General features: G+C 40.4%; 1 protein-coding gene across 4 annotated transcripts in view; it reads left to right on the top strand.

Moving 5' to 3' along the window:
* LOC139441936 (CSC1-like protein 2) overlaps window positions 1-27,070 on the top strand; it is an 82,881-nt gene that overhangs the window by 15,356 nt on the left and 40,455 nt on the right. The window lies entirely within an intron of this gene.

Here is a 27,070-nt window from a genome sequence, read left to right as displayed (position 1 = left end):
TTCTAGGTTTGTCAGCACCATACCCGTGCTCGTGGGTTTCACCAAAGTGGTAAACGTCTGAGACCGGCATCACTTCGGGCTTTCCTCCCACATTAAGCTGGCACGCCATGATATGACTGGAATACTGTTAAAAGCGGCGTTAAACACAACTCACTCACTCAGTGTCTATTATTTCCGATGATTTTAAGAGGCAGCAATTTGAAAAAGGCACTCATAAAATCATAAGTGTTCTGTTGGCCTTGATGGTGATACCCCATGGCAGCTCTTGAATTAGAATGTCCACTGTTTACAGTCCAAACTTTGTCCAAGGGCTTGTCAATTTCGTTGCCCTCCTGTTATAGGGAGCTCCGCTGTGAGGAGCTGGTTTACAGAGAAACGCCTCGATATAGTGTTTTCTTGAAGGCTGCCTGTGCCTATAAAGACCATGCACCGAGACACAAATCTGTGTGTTGAAAGGATGAAGCATATAGACACCGTCGCTATACCGTGTGAGAGGGTCACTATTCATGTTCCATGTAGGTGCCAATGCTTTCATGAATGGGTTGCTCCCAATTGGTAACACCTGTTGTAATTCAAGGTTGGAATTGACCCCAAGTAACCCGTGCTTGTTGTATGAAGTGACTGAAGTGATTGGATGGTCAGGCTTGGTTATTAAGTTAATTGTGTGTCATTGGACCATGACACTGTTGGATGTAGCTCATAATATCAATCACTGGTTGTCTTGTCCAGACTCTATTCTTTACAGGCTGATGCAGGGTACTAGTCCTGTAGTCCTTGCCAAACTGCCCAACAGTTAAGGTATCATAAGGACCAGTAGAAATTTGCTATTTTTAAGGGTTTTTGCTATATATTATCATTATAAGGACTAGTGGTCCAAAAATGTTAGTTTCTACCACTGTGATGTCATACAATTGGAATTTTACTAATACTATGCTAAGTGCTGTGTTAGTAATAAACAAACAAAAATGGACATTACATTAAACACTCTCTCACTCACTCACTCACTCACTCACTCACTCACTCACTCACTCACTCACTCACTCACTTAGTGTTTGACATACTACATTAGCATGTTAACACACACTAGTAGACTTGAATGTCACATGTGTCATTTAAAGGGCATGTCTTGTACCAATAATGGATGGCAGGAATCAATGTAAAGTCTTCATATCACCTATCCACCAAGTGTTTCCTTACAGCTGCAGCCTCAACACCGAGAACTGGCCACTATTTATCTTCATCCGCCTTCAGGGGGAAACAATTATTGAGGTTTCAGGAAGGCTTAGGGGTCTGTAACGAGGACTTTAGATGCTCTGAGTGCCATCGATTGAACATTGTGTCAATGACAAATCTTGGATCGTCTGTTATCGTCTTGTGTCAAGTGTCGGACGTTGTGATGTTAGCTTCTGGCCATGGAAATGTATACGTTATGTGCAGCTGGCTGCCTTCTCCTGTTGAACTTCTCTGGGAGTGGCTGTTTACTGTTGTTGCCATGACAAATGAGGGTTTAATTACAATTATTCACATCCTTTGTTTTCTGTATCAATGATTTTGATTTCGTTTGTTATTCTCATTGCCAGTGGGGATTCTGGCTCACAATTGATCACCAGCAATCCTGTCAGTCCTATCCCACATGAGTAGGTCAATGCTCATGATGTCAATCACTGGATTGTCGTGTCCAAACCTGTTATATAGCTGGATTATTGCTGAGTGCAGCGTCAGACAACAAACAAACAAACAAAAGTATGATTTTGATTTTGTTTGTTATTGTCATAACCTGTGGTAATTCTGGGTCAGAATTGACCCCTAGCAGTCCTGTCATGCTTGACATATGTGGTGACAATATGGACTGGGTGGTTGGACTCGTTGACTTGGCTCAGAATATCAATTTGCAGTTTGTCTGGTCCTGACTCGATTATTGACAGAGCTCTATCACCATTTGCTGAACATTGCTGACTTTCAACAAACAACAAACAACTATGTGTCATGATTATGCCCAATTAAATTGATACATTGCAATGTATCTGAAGAATTAGAAATACCAAGAGCCAGAAAATGTGGCTGTTGTAGCAACATTATATGCATGTTCTGTTAAATGGCAAATATCAAACAATATGACCAAAAAAAGTAACAAGGCTTTAAAGATACAGGTTAGAAATGGACTTCAGCAACCCTTGCTTGTCGTATTAAGAGGCGACTAACGGGGTCATGTGGTCAGGCTCGCTTACTTGGTTGATGCATGTCATCATATCCCAATTGCGTGGATCGATGCTCATGTTGCCAATCACTGGATTGTCTGGTCCAGACTTGATTATTTACAGACAGACGTCCTATAGCTGGAATATTGCTGAGTGTGGCGTTAAACAACAAACAAACAAATCATGAAGTCAATCACTGGATTGTCTGGTCCAGACCTGTCTTATTGTGATGGGCCAGATGGGGCTGATAGTTAACCTCCCCATCACTGTCAACAGCAACAACCTGCATCCTATACTATACCAGGCACAAATAAGATTCAGGCTGTTGATTTGAATTTGAGTATGGCCGAACTGTGTAAGGCTGCTTAAAACTAACCAGTTTGACTGGTGACCACTGGTATTAGCCACATGCATGTACCTCATGACGGACACAGTGGAGGAAATGGTGCAGGAAAGGTTTTGAATTCCAATCATTATTTCCTCGTGTTAAGCTCTGCATGACCTGCAAATGTGTGAGATTGTCATTGATAGCCTGCTGTTGTCAACAGTGTAACAGTATCGACACATATCAAACACATATATGTAGATTGATATGAGAGTCGCGACATGTGTACTGCATCTACTTGATAATCATATCATGGAACTGTTCTAGGTGAACAATACCTTCCAAATGACGTGCTGGTTTTCTTGGGGAATTAGTCAGCAAAGAGCCAGAGTCACAGGAGACTAATCACAATTTTATTTACAAGAACAATTAACAATTTACAATATACTTACCGTATATCGCTGTGTATAAGGCGAGTTTTTCGTACCTAAAATGAGGGGGCTAAGAAGGGGGGTCGTCTTATACACGGAGTCGAAGATCTCACATTTTTTTCCACTGGCGATGTCAACCGGCGTCCGATAGCCAGCCCAGCATTTGACAATAAAACTTCGCATTTCGTCCTAAATAACTGTTCAAATAACTATTTCCATACATAAACATGATTTGTATCTCTTTTCCTTGAATAAAGTTTAATAATTTCTGCAAATAAAGTTGAAATGACCCTCTCCTCGATGCAGATTGTCAAACCAGCTGACACGGTAAAACAATCAACATCCGTGAGTAGAGAGCCGGAAGTACCGGTAATCATTTGCATATTGCACATGTGACCTAACATGTGATAACCGGTGAAGCTGAAATCAATTCCCGCTGTTTTTACAGTTGTATTAACAAGTGTTGGAGACGGTGTGTACAAGTGATTGTGGAATAAAAACGCTGAATGTGAAGCAAACATAAGCCTAGTTAGTTACAACATAGTTAATTGGCGATTAAATTACTCACCATTGTCTCTTATATGTTATTACTTCATAAATGAATTTTATTTTACGGGCACCAATTTGGTGTCGTACCGTGTAAACACAAAATGGCGACATGTGCCGGAGTTACACACGCGACCTATCATTGTAGAAAAAAAAACAACGCAAGATAAACATATTTTTATTGCATATATAAGGTTTGTGTGCGCACTTGTGATGTGTGCGAAATACGCATCAGTCGGAAAGCGCACATTCAATCTCCAAAGTAACTAACTAACTAATTTGTGATGTCCGTGTGCGAAATACGCTACAGTCGGCAAGAGCGCGTTAAATCTTCTACCGGTATATCAGTCAGACTTGTGATGTGTTTCATTCCAGGTCGCCTTATACACGGAGTATAGGATTTTGGGTTGATTTTTAAGGCGTGTACAGGGGGGTCGTCTTATACGTGGGGTCGCCTTATACACAGCGATATACGGTAGATAATAACTGAGGGTGCCACAGAGAGTCGGTACACACTCTGGGCTGTGGGAGAGAGGTCTGCTTTGTAAGAGAGTCAAACCCCTTCTCTGCTAGAACTTGGCTACAGTATGTATTTAATGAAAGTTTGAACAATAGAAAGGAATGTGATTGGTTGATACACGATTGGGTGTGTCCTAAGCTAAATGGATGGCTAGACAGAGGGGAATACTAAATCCTGTTAATCCTGTTGGACTGGCACTAATCTTGTTGACATATTTACTGGATGCTTTGAAAGAGATTAGGGTGTCACTATAGATGAGCTTGTGTGGGAGCTAATCCTTAATGCCCTATAGACGAGCTTGTATGGGGGCTAATCCTTAATGCACTATAGACGAGCTTGTATGGGGGCTAATCCTTAATGAGTCTTAATTGAAGTAATGTTATTCTAATATACCCCGGTAGGTGATGACAGATATACTTAAATAAATATCCTTTGTCTGGGAGAATATCCTTTGTCTGGGAGATGGGATCTTGATACCTCAGGCTAGCAGCCATCTAAAAAGCTATAACTGAAACTACTGATATTTTATATATGCATTTTACTTGATGATAATTATTACTTGCTAAACTATAATTATATGAAATGGTGTATAAATATTACACCATGATAACTCATAAAAGCACTTGATGTAGATCTAATTATTATAAGATAACTTAGTATAAATGTTGTACCATGATAACTTCCCCTCCGTCTGAAAAAGTTTGGACCCCAAACGTGTAAAAATTAAAATAATTATGGCTTAGATGGACAATGTATTAAGTTAAACTGGTAGTATAGTAAATAACAATTATTATAGCGTTTCTTTGATATAAGGAAACATGATATAAAAATGCTGTCATCAGGGAATCTGGATGTGGAGCTGGCTTGTCTTGGCACTCTGTACTGGTAGTTTTATGGGTGATGTAGGAGGCCTTGTAAGAGAGTCAAACCCCTTCTCTGCTAGAACTGTTGTTGTTGTTGTTGCATTAGGTGTTTAAGAGGTCGCCTTCTGCCTAGGCAATTTCGGCTGACCTGTCCCTCTTTGGGACTCCTGTGTGTGAGAAGGGTTCACATATATATTGTGAGTTCGGTGTTCACATAATTTCTGTTTTTGCATTGATATGATTTCTTTTTTCTTATATTGATATGATTTCATTTTTATCCGTGGCTGCTCTGTTTATATACGTTCGAGCAGCTGTCCATCTCTCAGAAATAGAGTTAGTTTGGCCTTCGCTATTGCATCTCTTGGCTTTAGGAGATCTATGACAGATAGCGGATCTAACTGCAATTCTTGTTTTAACCTAGCCCGGGCTGGGGCATGGTCTTGACATTCTAGTAACAGGTGGTCAATGGTTTCAGCCTGATTGCAAGATGAACAAACCTTGTCATAGTGCTTTTTGTGACCAAGTCTGAGGCGTGAGATAGCAGTTTCAATTTTCCTTTCATTTGAGTATGAGTTTGGCTTTTGTTGGACCTTGGGTTGAATTTTGTATAGCCATCTGCCGATCTTACTTGCGTCCCATTGGGCTTGCCATCTTTTTGCTATGGAGGCTTTGATTTTGCTTTTTATCTCTAGTTTACTAAAGGGAATAGGCTCTATATCCGCTTTGTCTAGAGCTAGCTTCGCCAGTGAGTCTGCTTTTTCATTTCCATGAATATCTATGTGAGAGGGGATCCAACACAGCTCCACCTGTTGCCCTTGGTCCGATAGTTTTGTATATTCGTATAGAATATTGTTGACTGTGTTTGGCCTGGAGTTTGAGTTTCTCCCACTGATGGCCTGAAGTGCACTTAGCGAGTCTGATAGGACGACTGCCTTTGCTTCCGGGAGTTCCGGTATGAGTTTGAGTGCATGATGAATTGCCTCCAATTCAGCCGTGAATACTGACTGACCATCAGGCAAGCGAACTGAATGTGCTTGGGGTTTGGAGCTGTGGATATGGATCCCGTAACCAGCACTGTTGTTGATAGGATTCTTGGATCCATCAGTGTATATATGGGCCCAGCTGTCCCAGGTAGTTTGAATTTTAGTGATAGCTACTGATCGTAGTAGGGTTGGGTTTTCTCTTTTAGTGACTTCTGATGTTAAAGCAGTGTCAACTTTGGGAGTTTGTAAAGTCCAGGGAGGGTGTAACCCTTTGTAATGACTTTCTGGAGGCTGAATGTCATCGCAATTGTGACTTCGAATGAGTTCACGCACTAATATCCCAGATGGCTTTAGTGAGGGATTTTTTCGAGCTAGGGCTTCATCTCGAGCGTTTTTGTCTTGCCATATCTTTTTAACCAAAGGGTTTGATGTTCGTCCCCAGAACGATAATATTGCCTGCTCTCTTCTTAGTTTCAATGGGAGTTCTCCCGTTTCTACTTGTAGTGCTTCTAGTGAGGTGCCTGTCGCTGCGCCTGTGGCCAGCATTAGGGCTTTGTATTGTATTCTGTCTAGGCGCCTCAAGACAGTATTTGATGCTGAGTGAAAAGCCTCACAACCATAGTCAATTTTTGATCTGATAAGAGCTTTGTAGAGGTCCAGCTGAGTGTCCCTCGATGTGCCCCAAGATGTGCCTGAAATTGCCCGTAATACGTTCAGGTCTTTTTGACATCTGTTTTCCACATATTCTATATGCTTGCGCCAAGTGAGGTGTTGATCAAGGATAACTCCAAGAAATATTGCAGATTTTTCGAATTTGATGGGTTTGCCTTTTATGGAGACACGGGGTATCATAGCATCTTTCCCCCGGCGTTTGAATAGAACTCCAACCGTTTTTTCACTTGAAAGGGTGAATCCCCATTTATTGCACCATTGATCTACTCCGTCCAGGGCTGACTGGAGTTTTTTTCTGATTTGTGAGATATCTCTGTGCTTTACCCATATTGCTCCGTCATCAGCGAACTTAGAAGTTTGGGTAGGAGAGTTGACATGGTCAAAAAGATCATTGATCATGATATTAAACAGGGTTGGGCTTATGATGCTGCCTTGTGGCGTGCCATTGTCCAGTGCCATAGGATCTGATCGATTGTTCCCTATTTTAACTGATAGCGACCTGTCTTGCAGGAAGCTGTCTATGAAGTTTGCCATGTTCCCTTCAACTCCATTTTGTGATAGTTTTGAGAGGAGTCCGTCATGCCATACCATATCGAAGGCTTTGCTGAAGTCCAGAAATACTGCGGCTAGGTATTGTCTGTTTAATTGGGCTTTTTTTATTTCATTTTCCAGTCTTAGAATATGATCTAGACACGAGTGTCCCTTCCTGAAGCCACTTTGGTCAGGTTTTATGTGATTGCCAGTTTCAAGATGATGCATGAGCCTTTTTGTAACCATGGCTTCCATGGCTTTGCACATGTTTGAGGTGAGTGAGATCGGTCGATAGGAGTTTGGTAGGGCTTCTTCTTTCCCTTGCTTTAGCAGCGGGATAACCGCAGCATGTTTCCATGCTTTTGGGACTTCTCCTTTAGACCATATCGTGTTATACAACTCAGTGAGTAAGCCTTTGGTTTGATCAGGTAGGTTTTTCAATATCTCGTAGCTGGTTGTGTCAAGACCAGGTGCTGTGCCTTTTCTATGTTGTATCGCATCATCAAACTCTGTCACCGTAAATGGTATATTGTATACCAGATGCTTGCTTTGCGGCCGTTTTGAGATCTTAGGCATAAGCATTTTTTCCTGTTTGAATTCTTCGCTGCAATTTGTGTTGCTGCTCACAGATGAGAAGTGCTTAGCTAGAATGTTGGCCTTTTCTTTGACTGTATGGGCGTTGGCTAACTTGGGAATTTTTGTGGGTTTCCGCTTACCCCTGATTGCGTGTATTTTGCTCCAGACTGTTTTAGCATTTGTTTTCTCATTAAGGGATTTGCAGAAGGTCTGCCAAGACTCTTTCTTAGAATCGTCTATGAGTTGTCTTACTTTCGTCCTGGCTGCTCGGACTTGGGCAAAGGCTGATTTATCCCTTTTTGACCTATTTAGGGCTTTCTTTCTCACTCTCCTAGCTTTTGCTATTTCCCTGTTCCACCATGGTACCGGCGTTTTGCCAGTTTTGTGGTCTTTTTTTGGAATTGATTTTTCAGCTGCGGCAATAATTGCTGAGGTGAGATTTTGGCAAAAAAGATCAGGATCATCCGAGGCAATTTCTGAGGACTTGAATGATATACATTCCTTCCTGAATTTAGGCCAGTCAGCCTTTGCATAGTCCCATGTGGGCTGAGGATCGGGCTGTTCCTCTAATTGTGGTGGGCTACCTATGTAGGTGAGTATAGGAAGGTGATCGCTTCCCCAAGTGTCGTCATGGACTTGCCATTGGCAATGTGAGGCGAGGTGTTTGGTGGCAATTGTAAGATCAATTGAACTCCATGTGTTGTGGACTTGGTCATAACGTGTGTGACTGCCGTTGTTCAGAGTTATGAGATTGTCGTCCTCAACCCATTTCTCTACCATTTTGCCGTATTTGCATGAATCATTCCTGTCTTCCCAAAGAGGGCTGTGGGCATTAAAGTCACCAAGGATTATCCCATTTTTGCCTACTATTTGAGCTAGTCTTGTTAACTCTTCCATGTTCGTTTCATGGGTAACCCTGTGATATATGTTAGCTATGCGTAATTCGTTGCCATTTGCCAGTTTTAGGGAGATTACTTGGGTTTCAAGGTTTCCTACGTTTGCTTCAATATTCTTGGAGGTACAGCCGTCGTGGACAAGGGTGATTAGTCCTCCTCCCTTGTTGCCAGGCATAAGTCTTTTTCTGTCTTTTCTATATTGGGTGTACCCAGGTAGTGTGAATTTGGCTTTTTCACTGAGTTTAGTCTCCTGTATTAGAATGACATGAGGCTTGATCACCTTTTTTTTGACGAGTGCAGTCAGTTCATTGCCGTGGCTCTTAAGGCCATTTGCGTTCCACTGTAGTAAAAGCAAGTCCATGATAATTTATAGATGAGCGCTTATTGAGTTTTAGGGCATACCCTATTTAGGAACTGTTTCTTTGTTCCTTTGTATTTCATTATTTTGGAAGCCAGTTTGAGGATGCAGGTGGCTTTGGCTTTGACACTCATTTTTCTGCTTGTAATTTGGATCAATGCCGTTGCAATGAACTCTACAACTTTGTTTGTGTTCTGAGCCTTTTGTTTACCATGAGCTGGTGTTTTCTTTGCCTGACTGATTCGTTTGCTGTGTTCCTCAGTTTGAGGATTAGAAGGCATGGGGTTTGATTGGGGAGCTTGGGTCTTTTTCCCCTTGCGTTTGGCAGTGGCTTTGTGCCTGTGAGCAGGCGGATCAGTGCTCACAGATTCGATTGCTTGCTCAGTGCCCACAGATTCGATTGTTTGCTCAGTAGAGTGATCAGTAGTCGCTTGGGTTTTTTCGACCTCAATGGGTTGAATAGATTTGGATTCAGATTGCTGAGTAGATATTTTATTTATACGTTTGCTGATGAGCAAGCGTTTAGGACATTTCGGCGCCAAGGATGAATGACCCTCTTTCCTGCAGTTTGTACACCATGTGTTGCAGTTTTCTTTGCAAGAAACTCGGGAACAGTTTTTGCACTTGGGTGGCTGGTTACATGATGTTTTCGTATGTCCATAGAGCATACAGTTTGTGCATTGGGTTGGCCTTTTCCTGTATGGCATTGTTTCTATGTCCTTACCACCTAGATTAAGGTGGCCGGGGACTGACTGTCCAAGTAATGTGAGTATTACTACTCGTGTGTTGTTTGTGCCCATTGATTTGATCCTGAATGCCGACAGGATTGTAGGTTGGGTGACTTTCTTTTGAGCTTGACAGACAATTTGATAAAGCTCGTCGTCATTAATTTTTTTGTCAAGATGTACCGCACATCTGACATTGCTAAGCCACTTTGGGGTATCCCATTTTAGTTTGATCCCGTTTATGCTTTTGGGCATATCAATTGACTCTGTGAGGTTGTCCCCGACAACAACATACCCTCTTCCACACTTATTTATTCGAATAATATTTTTGTGCTTCAGCTCTTTGGCAATATCTTGAGCTGTTAGGATCTTATTAAGATCTTGGGAGAAGTCTGCGCTAAAGACTACTTTTTCCCATTTGGTTTGTGGTCTTCTATTTTGTTGTGTCTTTGATTCTGATGAGACCATTTTTTGTCTTTTCTGTACCATTTTAGCCTTAGGTGGGCTAGATTGTGGCTGTTTGCGTTTAAGCATGCCTTGAGCCCATAGGGCACTATAATCAATATTTTCTTTGTTTTTAGTTCCTGAGAACGTGAATCTGTCCTGAAAACGGTCAGGGACATTTAGCGCGGCTTGACTATAAGTCAAGTTGGCTGTTTTTTTGGCAGTTTTTCTGGTGACCAGAGTGAAGGGATTCCCTTCATTTGGGTTGGGCTGACCCTTTCGAGAACTGGGCTGGTTCTCTTGAGAGTTGGGCGAACTCTCAACAATTGTAATTTCTGGACATAAGTCCGCCATCTCCATTTCCAAGTTCATATTTGTCAGTCCCAGGGGCCTGGGTGATTGACAACCGTGCAGTTTAAGCTGGTGAGCGAACCGAGCTTGGTAGGCGCGGAGGGTTGTGTACAGTACGGGACCTGTGACACAACTGCTAGAACTTGGCTACAGTATGTATTTAATGAAAGTTTGAACAATAGAAAGGAATGTGATTGGTTGATACACGATTGGGTGTGTCCTAAGCTAAATGGATGGCTAGACAGAGGGGAATACTAAATCCTGTTAATCCTGTTGGACTGGCACTAATCTTGTTGACATATTTACTGGATGCTTTGAAAGAGATTAGGGTGTCACTATAGATGAGCTTGTGTGGGAGCTAATCCTTAATGCCCTATAGACGAGCTTGTATGGGGGCTAATCCTTAATGCACTATAGACGAGCTTGTATGGGGGCTAATCCTTAATGAGTCTTAATTGAAGTAATGTTATTCTAATATACCCCGGTAGGTGATGACAGATATACTTAAATAAATATCCTTTGTCTGGGAGAATATCCTTTGTCTGGGAGATGGGATCTTGATACCTCAGGCTAGCAGCCATCTAAAAAGCTATAACTGAAACTACTGATATTTTATATATGCATTTTACTTGATGATAATTATTACTTGCTAAACTATAATTATATGAAATGGTGTATAAATATTACACCATGATAACTCATAAAAGCACTTGATGTAGATCTAATTATTATAAGATAACTTAGTATAAATGTTGTACCATGATAACTTGTCAACGTGCATGTGTTGACGGGGAATTAGCTCTTGGGGGAATAAAGGACAAAATCGACATCACTGTCCCGGAACGCTTTATGCACAACATGTAAACAATAAACAACAATTGCACAATGAGCGGAATACCTGCTCTGACAACACATAGTCAAACACAGCAATGAGCAGACTTTCCAGCTCAGGCGTACAAGAGGTGAGCGGAGCTCCAGCTCACCTCAGGGCGTTTCCTACGAGCAGCATATCCTGCTCGAGGTCGTCCCTATGCCAGCACTCGGAATACCAAGCCTGACTAACACCCTAGTAACTGTGTAATGGTAGCACATATATAGTAATGAACAACAATGGACAGACAAAGAGACAACGACGTTGCTTTGGACATATGGGCGTGATTAACAAACACAGTTCATGGGATGAACAATTAGGGCAATAAATGCCATACTATAAAAAGCAGTAGTTAAAGGGAAGTGATATGGTAGTCCAGGCTGACTGACAGTCAAAATACAATGAAATGTTGGTGAGGATTAACAACGGGGATTAGCGCCTAAAACCTAATGACAATTAAGTTATGGAGACATGGCTACAGGGTAAATTGCCCTTGAAGTCAAATGTACTGCAGACAATGGTAGTCATAAATCAGTCGCTATGACAACTTCCCTCCGTTCCGTGAAGCTTGGACCCCAAGCTTTGACAAGTCCAAATTGATATGTGTGAACATTTTCACCAAGGAAAACAACCATGCAAATGTGATCAAAATCAGTTATATGAAATCCTTATGCAACAAATATATCTATGCAATGACGGTATGAAAGTGATCATCTAGCCAATTTGAATAAGTGCCAGTTTGAAAACTAACCAAGTGATCTTTATAATGTGCAATTTCACTACAAGGTAATTACTGCTTTTCACAGATTCAATAAATATACCACTGAAGGTTCTTTGAATTCAGGAGTCTGGCTTGGCGGTGCGACTCAGTACCGAATAATGATAATGAGTAATGTCATAAAAAGCACAAATTAAACATCTCAGCAAATATTTTGCATAAAGAAATTTGAAACCAGGAGTCTAGCTTTACCGCGTGACTCAAACGGTACTTGTGGGTACTATTGCCCTTTTAAGTACAATGGGTGCTCTTCCCGTGTCTTTGACGGAGCTTGCCCAGATATTGTGGGTGCCATGCCCAAGAAATAAAATCCTTAATTCCGACATCAAAATTCTGAAATGCTGAATACTGCTGTGCTGTTAATTACTTAATACTGACATACAATAAACATATGTGTAGGGGTGGCTCACCCAAGAATATCCCTAATCTGAATTCAAAGTCCTAGACAATACATTCAATTTTGTACCAAACTGTGCACATTAATTACTTGTAACAAGTGACAAATTTTGTCGTTTAGATCTTTGAAATTACGAGTCGAGCTTAGAGGTGTGACTCGATAACCCTACAGCTTAGGTTTGTCTGGGCCCTAGCTGCAACTATATGTCTGGCGTGGCCTGGAGACATTTCAAAGATTCCCTACACAATAACTTCAAAGATCTAGCTGACTAAAGATGTAATTTGGAGTATATTGCACACATACAAAACTGAATTTTGGAAAGACACATTTTGGCATTAATATACTGGCTTTGATTAAACATACCTGGTTGCACTATTCAACAGTCACACAATATATATCCTTGATTGAGTCCATGTAAGTAAACACAAATTAGTAAGTCCTAATGAGACATCTTGTACACAGTGTCCATCTTGTAGGTGCCCGTGAGGCGGTTTCTGTATGATCTGCATCATGATGGCTGTGGTCAGGATCACTGCGGGATAGGCGTTTATACTTCCTTGGTCCTGTGTATGAACGAAATCTTGAGAGATTCGGAGAGATTCCTGTTGTTTTCTTCAATCTTGTTTCTTCATGGCTCGAGTTGATGATTGTTCTTCAGGGTGGTAGGCATACAGAGAGGTTACGGGATCGGGAGTAAGCTCAAAAGTTACTCCAGCCGGATTCTAACACCAGATTATCATGGAACTGTTCTAGGTGAACAATACCTTCCAAATGACGTGCTGGTTTTCTTGGGGAATTAGTCAGCAAAGAGCCAGAGTCACAGGAGACTAATCACAATTTTATTTACAAGAACAATTAACAATTTACAATATACTTAGATAATAACTGAGGGTGCCACAGAGAGTCGGTACACACTCTGGGCTGTGGGAGAGAGGTCTGCTTTGTAAGAGAGTCAAACCCCTTCTCTGCTAGAACTTGGCTACAGTATGTATTTAATGAAAGTTTGAACAATAGAAAGGAATGTGATTGGTTGATACACGATTGGGTGTGTCCTAAGCTAAATGGATGGCTAGACAGAGGGGAATACTAAATCCTGTTAATCCTGTTGGACTGGCACTAATCTTGTTGACATATTTACTGGATGCTTTGAAAGAGATTAGGGTGTCACTATAGATGAGCTTGTGTGGGAGCTAATCCTTAATGCCCTATAGACGAGCTTGTATGGGGGCTAATCCTTAATGCACTATAGACGAGCTTGTATGGGGGCTAATCCTTAATGAGTCTTAATTGAAGTAATGTTATTCTAATATACCCCGGTAGGTGATGACAGATATACTTAAATAAATATCCTTTGTCTGGGAGAATATCCTTTGTCTGGGAGATGGGATCTTGATACCTCAGGCTAGCAGCCATCTAAAAAGCTATAACTGAAACTACTGATATTTTATATATGCATTTTACTTGATGATAATTATTACTTGCTAAACTATAATTATATGAAATGGTGTATAAATATTACACCATGATAACTCATAAAAGCACTTGATGTAGATCTAATTATTATAAGATAACTTAGTATAAATGTTGTACCATGATAATCATCTCAACTGCATGCAGGGAGTCCTGCTCACCATGAGGACTCTTTACATCAATGAGAAGTTGTGTGTGTAAGGGAGGATTATAATATGTCCTGGTAAGTCATGTATCTCTGTCATTTGCTAGGAGAGAAACATGTTTGTCCCTGTAGCAATCTCATTAAAATCAGACCTTAGTTCTCGCTATCGCAGATCTGAGTACATCCCATTAGGTGTCACATCAGAATGACCTTTCATCCGACCAATCAGAGCGTCGCTTACCAGATCATGAAAGTGACAGTCGGGATGTGTTTTCTAATCATGCAACCATGATATATTTAACACGGGGTATTCCGAATGACAGTTACAGGTTTTATGATTATATCCATACAATCTAGGCCATCTATAAGCCATTCCAGAATGTTCTTCTTATCAGTTTTAAATTTTTTAACCGAGACTAGTCAAAATATGTTTCCAAGTTTTGAAACAAGTGTCGTAAAGCTCGACAAAGCTGCCTTCTGCTTGGCCAATGTCGCTCTGTTGTCAGTCATTTCATTGGTCTGTCAAAATTCGCAAAAGGTCATTCTGACGTGACGCGTAATGGGATGTCCTCAGATCTTTGTTCAGCGGTAGCGAAAACAAACATCTGATTTTAATGAGATTGGTCCCTGTAGCTGTTTATGTGGAGAAAAACTACCTTCTACAAACCTTGAAGATCTGGGTTAGAAGTGGTCTTCAGCATCATGATGCTAGTACCCCTGTGAAGATTCAGGTTAGAATTGGTCTTCAGCATCCCATGATTGTCATATTTAGAGGCGACTTATCCCCTCATATCCCAATTGTGTTGATATATGCTCATGATGTCGACCACTGGATTCTCTGAGAGTTGATTATATTACAGACCACCATCATATTCCTGGAATATTGTTTAGTTTGGGGTTCTGACAAACAAACAAATCATGTATCTCCATTGTGTGCAGGGATAGCAATGTTTATGTAGAAAATAACCTACTAGCTACGAGGTTCTTCCATTGGTCCTTTTTCTAAATCAATTTAGAAACTTACCAGATATCTGTTGAGTCAATCTGTTGTTGGAATGACATGATGTAAAATCTGTTGTGTTTAGTGATGAACGTCTACAGTGGATGACATTATTTTACATTATTAGCAGTAATGCATTGACATTATGTGTGTTGAACTGGATCACTTCACAAATAATAGTGAAAATATGGAACAATTGCTCTGTACAAGCCTTTGTATTCAAATTTCCTTGAAATATGGCAGCTGGTTTTATAAATAAATTACTATTGCTAAAATGTCTGCAGTGGTTACTCATGGCTAGCATTGCCAAATGATGGAAACATTTTTGTTTGTTGTTTAACGCTGCATGCTGCAATATTCCAGCTATATGATGGCAGTGTGTAAATAATTGAGTTTGTGCCAGTCAATCCAGTGATTGACATCATGAGCATCAATCTACACATCAACCATGACAGCGAGCCTGATTCCATTAGTTGAATCTTACGACAAGCATAGTCGCCTTTTACAAGACCAATTTTACCCATGTCTTCAGGGGTGGTGGTAATATTTGCACATCCTTACCAATAGACATTTACGTGGAAGCTTACGTTTCATGTTTATAGGTGATCTGGTAAATACAGATTTCCTTGTGGATTGTTGTGACAAAAAGCAACCTTCTATTTCAAACAAACTGTAATCCGCGCTTGGTGAGCTTGGCAGGAGTGTCATATATACAATAAATGCATAGGCTGTTTCCTCCATTCTTCATGCTTAAAATCTTTGCTTGATGGCGTCTACTTGATGTCAACAGTGGCCAAGGTGTTAAATAGCTGTCAATTTCAGGGGTTACAAACACATTACAAGGCAAGCAAGCAAGAAAAAGGGTGCATATATCAAGAACAACTCAATTTCATAGCATGAAAAGGGTAATTGATTTCATTTGATGCCACTATCTGGTTACCATGGCAGCTGGAGCACACACTGATGACAGATGGAGAGACTGATTGACGGAGATGTAGAAGGAAAATCAGAAATGATTTCAGTCAGTGGAGAAATGTCTGATTCACTTTGGATCCATCCAAGTGATCATAGCTTTTATGGCGACCAATCTTGGTAATATTTCTCTGATGTAGAAGACCGAAGGCCAGAGCTGATGACATACAAGGTGTCTCTACTTGTTCACTCATGTGTGTGCACAAAGCAGCAGGGATGAGAGTGGCTTCAAGACCAATTACGGGTCAAAGACCAGGGTTACTGCCATCATTCCTGGAATTACCCTAGTTACACAGACAGCAGTTGAACTTGCTCTATTCATCAGCTTGCTCTATTCATCGGGCCATGTAAATATAACAACTGTTTTTTTACAGTTGATGAAAACACATAGCTTACTCAAATATCTTTGTTAGTAAAATGGGATGCACCTGTCATTTCTCTTGAAATTGATACTGATGTAATGTTGTTTATAAAGTCAAGAAAATATGATGCCTATCAAGTCTATGATAGAGATTAGTGTTGGGGGAAATGAGGTGAAATGCTGTTTAATGTCGCGTCCAAGATTATTGCGCTTATATAGCGACGTGCATGCACGTGTGTGTGTGTGGCTGCTTGTACTAGTCGGGACTGATGCCGATTTATAGTGCTAGCTCACTGAGATACCATGCCGCAGTTTAACATGCATACCCCACTCAGACACAGTATACTGACTCCAAGCCAACCAGTCCTTGTTTTAGCCCCTTAATGCCGAGCACCAGACAGGGTAACAACAAGTACCATCTTTTACTGTCTTTTGGTATGACGTGGCCGGGGATCAAACCCCGGACCTTCCACTCTCCAGGCGGATGTTCTACCACTTGACCACGGATGCGGTCGTGTTTGGGACATGAAGGAACATAACATATATTTGCAATGTTGAGACTAATAAACTGTGTTAATCTGTGTTATCTGACTGTAGAGTAGATACCTATTATTTGAATTTGGAACCAAGCGCTTTAGTCACTAGACAGTCTCCGTGCCTCTGGCAAGTTACAAGGAGCAAAATGACAAGCCTTATCTATGATGTGGTTCAATATTAAACTGTAGATTTACTGGGAATGAGCCTGCTGGTGCAGCATGATTGCCAATTGAACTGAAATATGTCTGAACAGCCATGTTTCAGGTTGTAGACAAGCCGGCATTGACATGAGGGATTCTTAATTTGCCCCCACAGCATTCGATACCAGCCATGTTTCAGGTTGTAGACAATCCGACATTGACATGAGGAATTTTAAATTTGACCCCACAGCCTTCGACACCAGCCATGTTTCAGGTTGTAGACAAGTCGGCATTGACATGAGGAATTCTTAATTTGACCCCACAGCCTTCGACACCAGCCATGTTTCAGGTTGTAGACAAGCCGGCATTGACATGAGGAATTCTTAATTTGACCCCACAGCATTGGACACCAGCCATGTTTCAGGTTGTAGACAAGTCGACATTGACATGAGAAATTTTTAATTTGACCCCACAGCATTCGACACCAGCCATGTTTCAGGTTGCAGACAAGCTGACATTGACATGAGGAATTCTTAATTTGCCCCCACAGCATTCGACACCAGCCATGTTTCAGGTTGTAGACAAGCCGACATTGACATGAGGAATTCTTAATTTGACCCCACAGCCTTCGACACCAGCCATGTTTCAGGTTGTAGACAAGCCGGCATTGACATGAGGAATTCTTAATTTGACCCCACAGCATTGGACACCAGCCATGTTTCAGGTTGTAGACAAGTCGACATTGACATGAGGAATTTTTAATTTGACCCCACAGCATTCGACACCAGCCATGTTTCAGGTTGTAGACAAGTCTACATTGACATGAGGAATTTTTAATTTGACCCCACAGCATTCGACACCAGCCATGTTTCAGGTTGTAGACAAGCCGGCATTGACATGAGGAATTCTTAATTTGACCCCACAGCATTCGACACCAGCATGTGAAAGAAATGTGACAGTTGTGGCCCTGACACAGTGGTTAACCTAACTGTGCATGCCCTGAAATGAGAGCCATTGACCCAGCGTGTATTAAGAGTCCACCACCGATAGAGGAAATATCGATACAGTATACAGTTCTTATGGGTGATCAATTGGCAGCCATTTTGTTGTTGATTGATATGTAGGCTATCGATGTATTCATATGTACAGTTTTGGTGTGAATAGGCTTTATATATTTAAAAGAGGTTTCTGTTGCAAAAAGGTAACCTCTTTTTGACCAATCGGAATCAAGCATTCTTCAGTGTCATGGTAGAATGCAATATGATCATGATGATACACCTATAACAATGACTAGTGTGTGTTGATAGGTATCAAGCTTTCTTCTGGATCACTCAATACGTATCATCATAAGTCACTGGCTGTCCAAACATATGCCTTTCTTATTAACGAAGTCCAATTAATATTGTCAATAAATGATAGCAGTCAATCTCTTTAAAATCAGATCTTAGTTCTCGCTATGCTAAACAAAGATCTGAGGACATCCCATTAAGGGTCACATCAGAACGACCTTTCATCCAACCAATCAGAGCGTTGCTTACCAGATCATGAAAATGACAGTCGGAATGTGTTTTCTAATCATGCAACCACGAAATATTTAACACGGGGTATTCTGAACAACAGTTACGGGTTTTATAATTATATCCATACAATCTAGACCATCCAAAAGCCATTCCAGAATGTTTTTATCAGTCTTAATTTTCTTATGTGACCTGTAATGGTATGTCCTCAGATCTTTGTTTAGTGGTAGCGAAAACTAAGATCTGATTTTAATGAGATTGTGATAGCAGTAAAAGATGTTTTCTTTGCTATTTAAACTTGAAACAAAGATTACCGACAAAAAAACAACTGGGACATCATTACTTACATAATGATTGCTATGTTGCAATGATATATTGTTAAGGAACAACAGACCAAGGTGGTGTGAGAGTTCCCGCAGTATAGCATGAAGTGGATGGGTATATAATTGTGCAGATAAGCATACGTTTTGCATGCTGGCACTGTATATTTATAGTCAATTACAAATTATGTACCATTAACACAGATAGAGGCAACCAAACACTGGGGAACTCGTTATCGCGTAGACTTTCTTTTGACACTGCCCATGCTGTAAGATTAACAAGATCAGCTCATGATCAGATCTGTAGGCCGAAACAGTCCTTTATTTCAGGGCATTGGCAGCAATGACAAGGTGCTGATACCTCAGTAATTTGCAGATTAGGTACTTCAGTAAAAGGGTTTCATTGTCCACCAGCTTCTTTAGGTGACTGCTGGATCACGTCAGTCAGATAATTCCCCATCTGAATTGTCATGTCTTGTATCCTCGTCTTCCTTTGAGTCATCCCAAAATAACTTTCCAATCTCTCCAGATTTCACAACATGATGATTACTAGGTGATTATTGCCTTCAGTTATGATGTATTAAGTAAGGATAAGATTTATGGACGAACAACTTCCTTATTACAATTAGGAGCTACATTTCAGTATGGGTTCTAAGACCGTTACCAAGCAAGTGATGTACAGAGTATGGTTGACAAGTATATATACAGGGAAGAGGCAGTGTTTATACAGTAGAGTAGATAATTAAGTGATATGAAACACTCTATCCTTTCGTTTCGATAAATAGTTTTTCTTCATTTGAAATCTTTCTTTTTGAATAAGAATTTCCATTCTTTCGGGTTACAAGGTGCACAGGTCAACAGTTCATCAGTGGCCAAATTATGTCTGATGAAAATCCCTTTTTTCACTTGTACCATATGTTCCTGTGATGTTTCAGGTGAACAATTGACTTGCCCTTGCATGTGTGTTTGACAGTTGAGACTGGTGGGGCAGGATACGCTTACCTTTTCCCAAACACCTGGTATGATCGCTATTCAATAGTGATTAACATGCACATGATACAGTTGGAATTGTACAATGGACTGTTTTTGGTAGAGATTTCTTTATGATATGATTTTGGAAATATTTTATGTCGATTTTATAGAATTATGTTGAAGACCTAGTATTCTATATAAACAGAGAACATCAAGAGCACATGTGATATTCAACAAAGAAAGAATTGTTTTGTCTTTGGGTTGTAGAGCCTTGTAAATTATTTACAGCATGATGAACAATGCTTCTGATGATGTCTAAGAAATATGTATGTCTTAACAGAGTTTCAGCTGCCATTTCCACTGGGGATGGGGTGGGAGAAGTCGCATTGATATTGAGTTACCTTTTTGGCTAGGGTCAGCAGTCGTATTAATTTGGAGACGCATTAATTTCAAGATTTACAGTTTAAACCATACTTACATTTCTTATTTGAAGGATTGTTTTATAAATCATGTCAGTTTTTGTACAGCTGTATGGGACTGAAATTGGAAACCAAGATATCTTCTAGGCAGAGACAATTACAATATCGATGTATGGTCTCTGCTCCAGGAGATGGCCTCGATGTGCCCTCTGAGCTCAGATCACAGAACTGAGAGCATAAGCTTAATGAATGTTTGTGTGCCTGAATCTTGTAGTCAAGCTTCTTTTTATTGACAGGGGGCACAGGTGGCCCAGTCGTCTATTGCGCTGCGATTCACTGTGCAGAGTTGCCTCCCTTGGGCATGCCAGAAACCTATGATTGTGGGTTCGAATCCTGGTTAGCCCCAATTATGTTTCTAAGTTTGTCAGCACCATACCCGTGCTCTTGGGTTTCACTGAAGTGGTAAACGTCTGAGACCTGCATCACTTTGGGCTTCCCCCCCCACATTAAGCTGACACGCCATGATATAACTGGAATACTGTTCAAAGCGGCATTAAACCCAACTCACTCATTCACTTTTAATCATAATTTTTGTCAGTCACTGGTAAACATGAATTCCAATATCATGACCTGTTATCTGTGAACTGACTTGCAGTTAGTGTGCCATTGAATTAATCTGTGGATTTCCAGCAAAACCATTTCCAGGACTGATGAACCATGGGTTTGTAATCTGCACAGAACATGTAGAACTGTTACTGAAATGTTCACGTTGCCATCGATCAGATGCTTGGTGATTTTACTGTCTTTCCTACATTAACTATAGTGCCTGAGAGTCCCACTTCACATGAAACCCTCCAGGCAGAGTACATCACAGTCACTTGTCATGTTGATCAACAACTTCCTTGACAGCTGTGGAAATTGATTTCATACTGATTTCATGCTCTGCACCTTCAATGTTTCTTTTTTACTTTCTTTCCAAGTTTTCAATTTTATGGTTTGTAGTTCTTTAATACTTTATTGATTGGACAGTGCTGTTGATATTGATAGGATGTTGTTTGTATTGAGTTATTGTTAATGGTCAATGTGCGTTTTTCATGGTCTTCATTTAAATGCATATATAAGATCGCTACGTGATAAATCACAAAAAACGTAGCATGGTTTATTTCACGATAAAACATTGTACATTCTATCATGACGTCATTTCCGGAGATTCGAAGATGTGCTCCAACATGATGACGTTGTAAATTGGTTGACATTATTTTTGAGAGGGAAGACTCTAGTGACTTGTTCACCATAGATGTAGCTAGGAACCACAAAAAACTGCCATGGCCGAACGATTGCATTTGAAAGTGGGCGCGATTTGGCAATCTGTATTAGGGGAAAAGGTTCAATTAAATAATTGCAAAGAATTCTCCTTTTTTTTAAGTTATGAGATTATCCGTGTATCATGCTTTATTCTCCTTGCAGTGTTTTATTGTACAGGTGCCCCTCATCATGCTCATGGTAAATTCTCCCTTCAGTGTTTTATTCATTCTCATTAAAATCAGATCTTACCGCCAAACAAAGATGAGAGGACATCCCATCAGGAGTCACGTCAGAACGACCTTTCATCCGACCAATCAGAGCGTCGCTTACCAGATCATGAAAGTGACAGTCGGAATGTGATATCTAATCATTCAACCTCAAAAACTTTAACACGGGGTATTCCAAACGATAGTTACAGGCTTAACGACTGAATCCATACAATCTAGACCTATTAGCCATTCCAGAATGTTCTTTTGTTTAGGTTTCCAATTTGTAATCACAAATTTGTCAAAATATGTTTCAAAGTGTAGTCGCCAATTTGAAATTAGTGCTGTAAAGCACGAGAAAACTGCCTTCTGATTGGCTAATGTCGACTTCTTGTCAGTCATTCCATTGCAGTCAAAGTTTGCGAAAGGTCGGTCTGACGTGACCCCTAATGGGATGTCCTCAGATCTTTGTTTGGCAGGAGCGAGAACTAAGATCAGATTTTACTGAGATTGGTGTTTTATTGTACATGCGCCACTCATGGTTTTTTTCTCCTGCAGTGTTTATTGTAAGATAAATGACAGTGAGTTGTTTCTTTCTTAAATTTATGTGATTTAGGTACGAAACTGCCTCTGTGGTGAAGTAGACCGACCATATGTCTGGATAGCATGAACAATGTGTTAAGATGGTACTTGTTACCCTGCCTGGCATTCGGCCTTAGGGGAGGCAGTATACTGTGTCTGAGTGGGATATCAATGTTAAACTGCAGCATGGTATTTCAATGGGCTAGCACTATTAGTCATAATAAAACAATTTCTGCAAAACTCTAACTTGTGAACTTTCTGTGGTATCTAACGTGAACGAGTGTAGTATTCTCTTTAGGTCCCGAAGAAATAACTACAATTTTGATTAACTTGATTATTCATGAATCCCAGTATAATATTTACTACAAATATAACAAAGATGACCATGTGGACCAAGTAAGCAGCATGCCAGTCCTGCCAAAAATGGTGGAGGAGAGGTCAGGTTGCCTAGTGGTTAAAGCGTTCGCTTGTCACTCCGAAGACCCGGGTTCGCTTCCCGACATGGATACAATGTGTGAAGCCCATTTCTGATGTCCCCTGCCGTGATATTGCTTGATTATTGCTAAAAGCGGTGTAAAACCATACTCACTCACCAAAAATGGTGGACGCTGTTGATGATTTTAGTCAACAAATACAGTGTCATGATGGTTATGTTATGTTCTGGTCCAGTACTGGAGTATTTGTAATCAACATTCAAGTACATTTTCAGCATTATCACGAAATTATTCTGATATTATCAATGCCTGTATGAGAAAAGTATCATGACCTTTTGAATTGCTGAATGGTTGGCTTTATAGAGCTCTAGAAAGCAGTTTGTCTGTGGAGGAGTGAAATCGTCACTACGGTGGGTCTGTTTCACTCCCAGATGAAATTAGGACATTGATTTTGTGTCCCATGAGACAGCTGAATACAGCTCTAAATGATATCATAAACACTGATCACGGCTCTGCGCTGCGCAGACAAGACATAGGATGGCTTGTGGAATAATGTTGGATTCTATGCAACACAGATGTGCAAGTTTGGCAGTTTGAGGCTTGCCAGACGTGCTGAATCCAGTGAGATGTCCATCAGTTCTACGTAGAGAGTCTTGTTATAGAACTTAACATTGTTATGCTGCTTGATCAAACTTGTATTCCGGGAAAGTTGGCAAAAAGAGAAAAATGGATTGGAACAAAATGTCCACACTACAACTTATGTAAGTGATGATAAATTTGGTTTTTGCAAGATTGATGAAATCAGAGGTCATCTATTAAACAAGTGGTAAAATTGTATTCATCATGCTAAGAGATTTGAATTGTTCCCCTATTTGCATCAGTATTTTTCCAAAGGGCTAGTTAGAGATAGTGAGTGAATGTACCCAGGAAAATTCCAGCCAAAATATTGTGTCCTGTTAACAACCTGGCCAACATGGTTTACGCAAACGGTTCACAGCGTCATCAACAATCCATGCCATGACACATAGACAGGTTTCTCATTGCTTTGTATCATTTTGCTGATCTGGAATTACGTACAGGATATTTTGCTGATGTGTGCGCTTTTTGACAGGCCTATTTTTCTCCTGTGGTTGACATGGGATGAGCTTGACCAATGTAATGGCCACTGCAGGCACCATGTCTTCCACACTTCTGTGCAGACGAGCCACATTGTCGGCTAAAAGGCAAATTAACGTGATGTTGATTTAAACTTTGACTAAACCCTACGAGGAAACCTGACTACCAGTTATTTCGACTACTGAATCAACCAATCACACCTTGTGTTGTTTCTGGAGACGGCGCTTGCTGGTCATATCTTGTTTTCATTCCCAGTTGATTGTACATTTGCTCTGCAAATCCAGCAATCGACCAAAATCGTACTGCAGTTTACGCATCAGATGTTGATTTCATTACACGATTTTGATTGGACTATGCATAGATTTGTTAGTCCAGCCAAAACGTAACTCTGAAGTTTGGCAAGGGTGGAAACTATACTTTCATAGTCAGTTAACGCCCTTTCCTCAGGAAGATGGATTGTGTTGGGGTTACTGCAAACACAGTCTGTGGCCATAGCCAGGTGGATTTCTACCAGGTGTTACTGCATACACCACCTGCCAGTGTGTCTGACATTCTTCATTCTGATCTGTGGTTGAGGACAGTTTGTCTAATTCATGAGTGAGTGAGTTAAAACTTTATGTTGTAGTCATTTTATTGTTGTGGTCTGATGCTGAATGAATCAATTAATGCTGTAATTCAATCACAGAATACAGCACAAATTAAACTGATGATGTTATGTCTGTATAAGAGTTGATCATTTTAGCGTTCAATCAACGATCAGCCCTGACTGGTAGGTTGCCAATCTCTTATGACTGCAGCAGCCAGACAATCAGCAGGGAAAGATCAGTAAAGACAAGTACATTTATTACCAGAAGTTAGCTGTTATCATTTTTTCGGGAGGCAAATCAAGATTGTTTGAGGCATTGTTGTAAAATGTACTTGCAAGCAGCAAGGGGGCGGTCGGGTAGCCCTGTGGTTAAAGTGTTCGCTCGTCATGCCGAAGACCCGGGTTCGATTCCTGACATGGGTACAACGTGTGAAGCCCATTTCTGGTGTCCCCTGACGTGATATTGCTGGAATATTGCTAAAAGCGGTGTTAAACCTAATACTCAATCAATCACAATGCAAGCAGCAAGAAGAAATATGGCAGCCTGTTAAATACAGTGACCAGTGTACTGAACTGTAAATATATATGCAGGCTTGTATATGTGGGCACTCCATCAAGGTCCTAATTGAAGACTGAAACTTAAAACAGCCTTTAGTATTCTGAGGTCTGAGTGAATCACTTGGAATCCTTATCCTGTTAACATTTATTATTACCCTATTCGACATAATAAGTGCCCCGCTCTAATTATTAAAGCGCCCACGGCGATATTTGCTGATATATTGGCCAGTGAACAAGCACAATCTGCATCCCTTCCGATTGATCAATGTACACAAGACTTATTTATTCGGTATAATACGCACACGTGTGTTATATGCACCCTTATTTATGGGCAATTAAAATCTGGAAAAATATATCTGTCCGGGCGCTTATTACGTAGAATACGGTATATCCGGCAACCGGTATCTGATAGGCCAGTTGTAACAATGTCCTGTAAAACCCCATTCAAGTCAGCTGTTCGGCCTGTAGGGTGAAAAGTTTGGCGCAGTGCAAACAGTTTGTGTTTGTGGTATGGCAAGTTCGGTTAAGAACATTAGCCCTTACTTCTAGAATATTTTCATAAATTATTGTATTGTTGAATGTACACATTGTGCTCACAATTGCATAAATAGGGAGGTAACCCTTTTCATACTGATTTCATTTTATCCTCAAGAGACTTGAACATTATAGTTACTGTGATTCATCACTATTTCACCAAATAGAAATTACTGTGTAATCGGAGTAGTGATAAATGTGTTTCATGTGTCAATAGCAGGGTGTACATGGCCTTACAAGCTGACAGTTCTTGTGCATCCTGTGTGATGGCGATACATTAACTTGCTGTGTTGTCTAGCTATATGTTACAAGATCACAAATACTGATGGTACATCAACCTTTGTGAACAATAACATGAATATATGTATAGAGATATGTGTATTTTTCATTGAAAATTGTGCCTAATAATCATATTTTTTTATCTGTTTAATGCTGTATTTGATAAGGATTTTAGATAACAACTGATTTGGTCCAAATAGTAGGTCATATCCTGCATGACATATCCCCAGGTGAGAGGGGATATGTCTCTCATGCTGAAACTCTCTCAAGTTACTTAGTGGCTAAGAGGACATGGAGGTTTCTGAGTTTGAGTCCTGCTGCATTAAACATCTGACAAGTTAAGGTCCAAAATGTTTGCCGACTTCATTTTTTACACAACAAATATGTGTTTAAAGAGTATCCTCTTCACTTCTGTTACTTGTTGACGCCATTTTGTAGCAGACGTAAGCATGGTAAGAAAACATCATGTCATATTTATCCAGTTTCTGATTGGTTGCAAGCCATTTTATACCATATTTAACTTCAGAAACTAGTTTGCAACCGTATTTTTTAATGTTCCCACACACAAACGTATGTTTGTTAACATAAATCAGCAAACCTAACTTTGTCATGTGATGTCACTTTAAGTTTATATAACAAAATAGGATCACACTTGATCACTTAATTACATGCGTATAGTAGTGAACAGGGTGTGATTTCCCATTGAGATGACTGCTCTGGTGTAGGTTGCAATCGTCTTGGTAGAGTTGAGAAGGGATGAGAGTGGAATAGGGTGAATGTCTCTTGTAAGAGAGACTAATAATATTCATGATCCATATATATATAAGACACCTTGCAGGGTGTGATTTCCCATTGAGCAGGCTGCTCTGGTGCAGGTTGCAATCGCCTTGGTAGAGTTGAGAAGGGATGAGAGTGGAATAGGGTGAATGTCTCTTGTAAGAGAGACTAATAATATTCATGATCCAGATATATATAAGACACCTTGCAGGGTGTGATTTCCCATTGAGCAGGCTGCTCTGGTGCAGGTTGCAATCGTCTTGGTAGAGTTGAGAAGGGATGAGAGTGGAATAGGGTGAATGTCTCTTGTAAGAGAGACTAATAATATTCATGATCCATATATATATAAGACACCTTGCAGGGTGTGATTTCCCA

Source organism: Haliotis cracherodii, unplaced genomic scaffold (assembly GCF_022045235.1).
Source record: "Haliotis cracherodii isolate W230 unplaced genomic scaffold, xgHalCrac1.p SCAF_5, whole genome shotgun sequence".
NCBI lineage: Eukaryota > Metazoa > Mollusca > Gastropoda > Lepetellida > Haliotidae > Haliotis > Haliotis cracherodii.
Note: the sequence above shows the minus strand (reverse complement) of the source record. Positions and strands in the feature narration are given on the sequence as shown.